Source organism: Talpa occidentalis, unplaced genomic scaffold (assembly GCF_014898055.3).
Source record: "Talpa occidentalis isolate TD23 unplaced genomic scaffold, MPIMG_talOcc4v2.1 talOcc4.13, whole genome shotgun sequence".
Lineage (NCBI taxonomy): Eukaryota > Metazoa > Chordata > Mammalia > Eulipotyphla > Talpidae > Talpa > Talpa occidentalis.
In genome coordinates this window covers 57,697,026-57,705,097 of record NW_023601322.1, presented here as the reverse complement: position 1 = coordinate 57,705,097, position 8,072 = coordinate 57,697,026, and the positions used below count along the sequence as shown (strand labels likewise).

The 8,072-nt window shown below is 48.1% G+C and overlaps 2 non-coding genes across 2 annotated transcripts; both read right to left on the bottom strand.

Annotated features, from left to right (window-relative positions):
- Nucleotides 1-497: 497 nt before the first annotated feature.
- Nucleotides 498-569, bottom strand: TRNAE-CUC (transfer RNA glutamic acid (anticodon CUC)). Its single transcript has one exon. It is a non-coding gene; the product is annotated as a tRNA-Glu (tRNA).
- A 265-nt stretch (nt 570-834) lies between these two features.
- Nucleotides 835-941, bottom strand: TRNAL-CAA (transfer RNA leucine (anticodon CAA)). Its single transcript has 2 exons — nt 904-941; nt 835-880 (listed from the first exon to the last, which is right to left on the bottom strand). It is a non-coding gene; the product is annotated as a tRNA-Leu (tRNA).
- Nucleotides 942-8,072: the final 7,131 nt, after the last annotated feature.

Genomic DNA, 8,072 nt, shown 5'->3' with positions numbered 1-8,072 from the left:
CCGCGTCTCTTTCTCCCGCCCGCGTCTTTCTCGCGCCCTCGCCCTCCCTCCCTCCCCTGTCCCCCTCCCTCTCGCTCCTCTTTCTGTCATCAATCGCGAAAAAGACAGGGAAAACTTGGGAAAGACCAACCATTAGATGGAACCCTTGCGTTCCATGCGTCCTTATTTTAAATATTTCCACTTATTTTCAAAATAAAAAAGGAAATGTTTGGGAGAGTGAGAAATAACCTGATTTCTTTCGGCTGCAACAATTGTCCAAGCTACGGGGAGGCGCTAAGACTTTCCTCAGCCACCCCCTAGGTGGCCTTGTGCTTCGCTGGAGAGGGGTAGAAGCGCCAGGTATTCGTGGCAGCCCGGATCCTTTGGTGCTGCCACAGAGCTTAACACCCTGCTGCCTCACATGAGTCGCAAAAAAGGTTCACTTGACACAACCTCACTCCCCTAAAGAAAAATTTTCAAATGTGGGTTTCCTCAAATGAAGGGGGAGAAAAGAGTCATTCCCTGACCGGGAATCGAACCCGGGCCGCGGCGGTGAGAGCGCCGAATCCTAACCACTAGACCACCAGGGAGGAGATAGGTGGTAGCTCTCAAACTTGCTAGACTAAGACTACCGCGCGTAGTATGGCGTACTTAAATTTAATTGGGTGAATTTTAAAGCTCTAAAAAGTTTTGTTCATTTCTGTTTAGGCAGCTCTTCACCCACTGCTGGTAGAGAAAATAAGCAAGAAAAGGGTGGCAAGCAATAATAGAGGCTGAGTATGGACGCTTTCCACCAAAGGAGAAATGTGTACAGCAACTAGGAAGTCTCAAATGATAGGCGTGTAAAAACGACCGTGTCAGAAGTGGGATTCGAACCCACGCCTCCATCTGGAGACCAGAACACCCGTAGGTAAGGACTCTCGCCTTGAGTCTGGCGCCTTAGACCACTCGGCCATCCTGACACACGCTGGCCCGCCCGTCAGAGCAGAGCCTGCTGCCTGTCATCGCCCGCCGCGCCGCCCGCCCCACCCCCGGCGCCCGGTCCGGGCCCAGCCCCTCCGGGCCCGAGGTCCTTCCGCGGAGCCCAAGCTGACACCCTGGCCGCGGCGCTCCGGAGCCCGCCCAGCCCGCCCAGCCCGCCCGGCCCGCCGTCCCGAGCGGGGATCGAGCTGCCTTCTGAAAGCCTGAGAGGTGTCGCTAGAGGAGCGTTTGGCCGCCGGGGCAGGGAAGGCGGCAAGAGGCGAAGGGACGCGGGGGAGCTGGTGATGGCCGACGCGCCACGCCCGCCCGCCCGGGAAACTGCGGCTGGCGGGACGAACGCGTGAAGCACGGCCTGCCTCGGAGCGGGCGGCCAGGAGCGCCTGCGGGGAGGAGACGTCTTTCTGCCTGGGGCCTGCCCTTCGCGGGCCGCGCCGCGGCCTCTGCCGAGCCACACACCCCAGTTAGAGGTCACGGGCACTCGTGCTAAAGAAAAAAAATTCTGAAAAATAGAGTCTCGTAGTGAGGGGGATGAGAGACTCGACTCAAATCCTAATGCAACAAAAGTGGGCATTTATAGCCAGTATGGGGTGACTGGTCAGTTGATGGAAAATTAGTGAGAGAAAACATCGTTTTTGGTCAGATTGGAATTTCTTTTCAAAGAAACTAACAGGAATCTTGCTGAAAGCCACCGCGGTCAGCGCTCAACTGGGGTGACTGACAGTGGAAGATAAGGATCCGGTTAGATAACCAAGGTGGTAAGAGGGATGTGGGATTCTGGCTAAACAACTTAGCAGGATTCTTATAAAATGTGACAATCCAGAGGCACAGAATTTCAAACGTCAGGCCTAGTTGAAAAAGATTTCAGGGGAACCAGAGTTGAGGTTGCTTAAGGAGAGACTCTTTGTCACCAGAGATTGCCGCCTGGGTCAGGAGTTTCCAGATCAGAAGAATCTGGCACAACCCAGGGTTGGATGGAAATCTCAGGGAACCATTTAATAAGGTTGAAAACTAAGCTCCCACTCCTTGCTTAGCAGGCAAATTTGGGAGGGGAACTGGGCCACAGTACCCACCACCATGATCAGAAAAACCCGCCCAGTTTCAGGAATGCAGAAGTAGGGCCAGGACATGTTTCTGTGTCAAAAACCAGTGCCTGAGATCAGACATCCCAGCAGATAACTAGTACAAATTGGCATCCCAAGTTAAAAAGCCTGAAAACAGTATAAAAGAGAGCCTCAAATCGTTTTTTGCCCCCTCCATCCCCATCTCTTGCAGGGTATTTCAATAAATCTGCCTTTTCTGTTCTCAGCTCTGCCTCTGGTTAATTCTTTCACCACCACCACTCCGGAGCCTCACCTCATTATTTCTCTCTACTACAGGAAGAGCAGGTGGCCTTTGCATGGCAGACAACAAGAGTGCAAAGACAGCAATCGTGCTTTAGTGTCTATGGGAAAGTCCAACTCTTCTGTTCCAAACCAACTATCTTTCATTTATTCATTCATTTGTGGACTCATTATTGAGGGCCACTGAAAATAATACAGGTGACTACAGAAAGCAGCATGGAGGTTTCTCAAAAGATTTAAAAAAAATGGATCTACCATATTTTATTTACCAATAATTCTACCCCTAGGAATCTACCTGAGGAATATGAAAACACTTATTTGAAGGGATACATGTACTCCTATGTTCAATGCAGCGCTATTTACAATAGCCAAGCTATGGAAACAACCTAAGCACAGAGACAGATGAATAGATCAGGAAGATGTGGTAATGTATACCCAAAGGAATACTACTGAACTTTAAAAAAAAAAAAAAAAAAAAGATAAACTCTTGCTATTTGTGACAACATGGATGGAACTGGAGAATATTACGGTAATGAAGTAAGTCAGAAGGAAAAAGAGAAACAAAACAAAGGCTCATATACAGTCAAACCAATAAAAACCCTAGAAATATGACTGTAGAACTGAGACTTCTGGAGAGGAAAGGGCAGTAGAGAGTATATAGTCAGGAGGGAGCACAAGCGACAATGGTGGAGGACTATGGCTGTTTTGGTGGTGGGTGTGGTGATAACAACACCTGAAGGGGGAGATTTTATACCTCTAAATGATATGAACTGTTGTAAACCAATGTTGCCTCAATAAAATATAAATAAAATTATGAAAAGTTGATTAGTGAAAAAAGTTAAGAATATGCAGAGTAATATTTTTAAAAAATTGTATTAATATAAAGTATAAAAATAAAGTAATAATCTAAATTGGGCTCAGAACAACTCTCACAAATAGGTTCACATAATTTTTCTTTAGCATAAAGCTTTCCAGTGACTTCCCATAGCCCTCTGCTAAGAACACCACTTCTTAAGATGGCCTATGAAGCCGTTCCTATCTGGCCCCTGCCTACTGCTACAACTCATCTTAGACCATCCCCCCTTCCCAAAGCCTTCTGGTCTGGAGAACTATTTCCCCAAGTTCACCTCATTCTCTTTTTACCAGTGGTCCTTACTTTGTATTATAAATGCTCCATTCCAGGAATTATCTTGCTCCATTCCAGGACTCCTTCACAATGACTACTTGCCTAATTTTGCCATCCCTTCCTCTCACAAGGGACTCCAGAATTTCTATAACCAAAGATATAGCACTTGGAGAGAGGGAATGCAGAGGTATATATTTTTTCCAGCTGTATTTGCCTAATAAAAACATTGCTGATTTGATTTGTTCATTTGAACTTTGGGGGACTGACAGGAATTATCAGGGATTAAAGTTTTTTAATTTTCTCCTTGGTGCAGACATAGCTTCTGCTGGGAAATTTGCTTGACACTCCCAGAATCGACTAGGTACCACATACTATTGTGTATTTACCTGTATCAGAGAATCAAGGTAACTTTACGAGGTACCTTTACAAGGTACTAGGGTGTCTGTCTCTTCCTATCTCTTCTACTAGCCTATAAACAAGCTAAGAGTGCAAACTGTTTCCTCAGGGCTATAGCCCTAAAGTCATATTTTCTGGCACACAAAAGATGTTCAATAAATATTTTTGACCAAAAAAAGATAGATAGATAAAAGATAGATGCCTCTTCCCCGGCAAGGCAAGTGCTAATAAAGGAGACAATGAAGGAGCTAACAAAGAACACAATAAATATGACTGTGAGGACAGGGGCACTGGAGTAAGGCCTCTCTGAAGTGACTTTTTCTACAATGATTTTCAAAAAGTAAAACACATGATTCTTGTGCAAATATATGATACACACATGTGAAGACTTAATTCATTAGGGGGTCCTTATACTATGTTATAACTCAAAGGAGATTATGAAGAATTGTTTTAATAGTCAGTCAAAAGAATGTGGAAGAGATTGTTAGTAGATCAAAGACAGGTTACTATCCCAAAGGTAAAACTGATTTTGAAGGTTATGATTTATATTTTGGGGTTACTCTTTTCCGCCAGAGAGAAATCAGATTCATCTCTGGACAAATTTTATTTACTGTGCTATAGATACAAATCTTTGGCCTTAGAAACCATTACTGTCGTTTTACTATCATTTTCTACAAATTAACCTCTACCTCTGCAGAATTATAATAGCTAAGTAAATAGAAGTTAATCAAAGGTGCGTACATACTCAGATAATCCCCAAAATATCTGCTAAACACGAAGTGTTTAAAAGAACCAGAGTTGTACAATAGTTTAAGTGGTTACAAATTTCATTCAGGAACTATTGCAATAGGGGCTAGAAACCTCAGTATAGAACTGTCTTCAATTCTAAATACAGCAAGGACAAATAGGATTTAATTAAGCAGCAGGGTATGGATTAGTGGATGGAAAATGGCTAAGAAGAAACAACATGGGGAGGGAGATTCTTTCTAAACTGACTATTGAGCAACCATCCCAAATCAAGTAAGTTCATTGTCACTTCCCGCAGATCAAGAGATTTTGGAGCCTTCAGTGTATTTCGGTCCTTTAATGCTCAGACAGGGGACCACATACACAGGCAGGCAGACAGAGCAAGAGACTCTGAGAGGTAGAACTACTCCACTGCCCAGGCCCCTTTACATTGTTAAGTGCCCATAGCCACACTACTGATACCTTGCTGCAAATGCAAAGCCCATCTGCTGTTTGCTAGATGTCTCAATGGTGGAAAAACACAGCATTTCAAGGTATGGGCTGTCTGTGGAAGGTGAAAAATAGCCTGATTTTAACTCATTTTCCTTACTTATATTTATAGATATATGGGCTTATTTCTGGGCTCTTAATTCTATTTCAGTGGTCAGTGTGTCTATATTTATACCAGTACCACACTGTTCTGATGACTTTTAGTGTAGTTTTATAGTAGTGATAGGAGTGGGGGCGTGTAAGATTGGTGTCTGCACACATATATTGTTTATGGCCTGTCTGCTCTGAGTTAATTTTCCAGCCCAAGGACACCTTTGCAGGAGTGTGGGAAGCCAGTGCTATCTGAAGGCAATCCTCAGCACAGTGTGATGAGCCTGAGGCCAGGTGTCCAGGAGGGCAATAAGGAGCTCCAGGGGCTGGACATCACAATCTCCTGGCAGTGGTGAAGGCCTGCTTACTGCTGAACTCTTTGTTCAACTTACTACAAAAAGGCAGCTGGAAATGAGATGTTAAGGCATTTTCTTTAGAATGTTAACCCCCGCCCCCTCCAGATTGCTGGCTGTCTGATTAAGCACACTCGAAAGATTCAATCCTGTCTTTATACTTTATTGGCATTCTGTGGTGACAGGTGGCCCCAACTCCAGTCTTCTAGTTACAGTACAACAAATTTAAAATTGGTGTGAGTCTTCCAACTGTGTTCTTTCTCCTCACAATTGTTTTGGTTATTCAAGGGGCTTGCAATTGAAAGGGGAGGCAGGGATAGTGGGCAAAGTCTGACAACTTGAAGGAGCAGAGGGCTTGTGGGAAAAGGCTGACAGGCACAGAGCTGGCAGGTGTTGATACTGGGCAGCAAGGGGCACCAAACCGGCCAAGGACACTGCCCAAATATTTTACCAGTCACTGTCTGAGTTCTTCACCCACGCACTATTGCAAGACTACTCAGCCTCAGAGAACAACAATAAGATTTATTTAACAAATCAGGGAAAAACAAAGAGTTACTGAAGGCAAAAATGGTCACTGCTCACCGGAAGCAGTGTTCAGTGTTTTTAAGTCCTAAACAAAAAAGCATCTTCCCCCCACAGAGGCCTGGAGCACGCGGCCAGGATCCAGCTCTTGAAGACAGCAGAAGACACCCAGGAGATGCGCCCGGAGCTGCCGAGACACCCCAGCACAGGACCGGACAAGCGACACTCAAAACAGCAGGTGCAGCAGAGGAACCACCCAAATGGCCACCCTCACAGCTCAGCGAGGTGCCTGGGTCCGGGTCTTCACCGTCCCTTCTGGGCTGCAACAGCAGCAAAACCAGGAAGTTTCAGTCGCTTGGTGTGGGGTAAGCAGAGGGGAAAAGCGGCAGGATGGTCCGCCCTCCCACTGCGCATGCGCACTCAGCCAACCGGCGCGGCGCCGTGCGGCGTGGCGTGCGTGGTGTGCGCGTGTGGGTGGCGTAGCGCGGCGCGGCGGCGGGGCGGGGCGGGGCGTCGGGGCGGGGCGGCGCGGGGCGGCGCGGGGCGGGGCGGCGCGGGGCGGGGCGACGCGACGCAGAGCGCCGTGGAGTACGGTGACGGCTGTCAGCGGAGCGCACGAGGACACCAACAGCCGCTAGAACCGGTAATGGGCCTACCCGGGATGGGCTGGTTGCGCGACACTTGGCTCCTTGCAAAGCCTCTGAGCTTTCCCTCTCCCAGGCTGGCTGCTGAGGCCTCTCCGCGTCCTCCTGAGGCCCACTCCAGCGCGCTGGAAGATCCGCGGGTGGCGCCTGACATCACTAACCCCAGAATCGCTTTAGACACGCAAACGCTGAATGCTCGTCTGCTGAATCCAGAACACCGAATGTTGGGGGCCCTTCCTCAGTCCCCCGCTGAAAATGCGATACTTTTTAGCATTTTCCCTGGGGCGCTCTCTCTTCACCAGCAACCCCTCCAGGGGGCACCGGCTGTAGGAGTCTGTGGCTTCAGCCACCAGCACCGCCTGGGCTCCGCTCCCGAGCCGGCGGGCTTGAGCTGGCAACCGCAAGAGGGGTGTGGGGAAGGAACAGCGCTGGTGCTCACCTCACACCGCCAGGTATGAAGAAGACTGGGGGGGAGACAAAATAGGGCAGTGGAGAGGCAGGGAGCAGTGGAAAAGTACTCCAAAGAAGGAAAAAGCGCCGGGGAGCTTTTGAGAGGGGTGGAGGGTCCCCAGAAGCCCTGTAAAAAAAGAACCCAGCGCCATAACCCTTGGCTCCTTCCTTGGACGCCCCTTCTGCTGTCAGGAGTTTCTCTTGCAATAAAATCGAGCTTACTAATCTTCAGCCCGGCGTGTGAGTGATTATTCCTCAATCGCTCGGACACAAGAACCCACCCGTTCAACACAACACAATTCTAGATAAATTTGATGACTTTTATTTCCATTTCTATCAAAAAATTAAAAAGCTCTTGGAACTTTGTTAAAGTTACCACTCCAGTAATGTCAACAGTAAGTGTTCCAGTCTATGAACTTTGTTGGGAATATCTGCATTTTTTGGATGTTTAATTCACTTCAGTATTGTTTTATAGTTTCCAATGTGCAAATATTTCACCTTCCTGGTTACTTTTTTTTTTTTCCCCCCAAACCGCCCTCCCCAAATGTTCACCATGCCCTTGGGACACCCGTTTAAGGTTGGAGGAGGAGCAGTTCAGAGAGACAGCAGAGGCTGCAGCAGCCGGGGTAGAAGCGAGAGAGTTTAGAGAGGAGCCACGGGGTGATTAAGGGGAAATGGAGGATTGATTTAGGAGGAAAAATTAAAGGAGCTAAATCCGTGGCGCTTGGCTCAGCGGTGACTAAGCGCAGACGGGATAATAGCTTACAAATGTGTGAAAGGTGTAAATACCAAACGGGGGGAGGGGAGGCGTCTCAGCACACCAGGGGAGCTAGGACCGGGGTGGTGGGGGTGGGCGGCTGGGCAGGTCCCCAGGAGGGCTGGGGACCCCTGGGCGACTGCCCGGTAGGGCGGGCCCTTCTCCATCAGGGGTTCAGAGGGATCCCGGGCTTCTAAA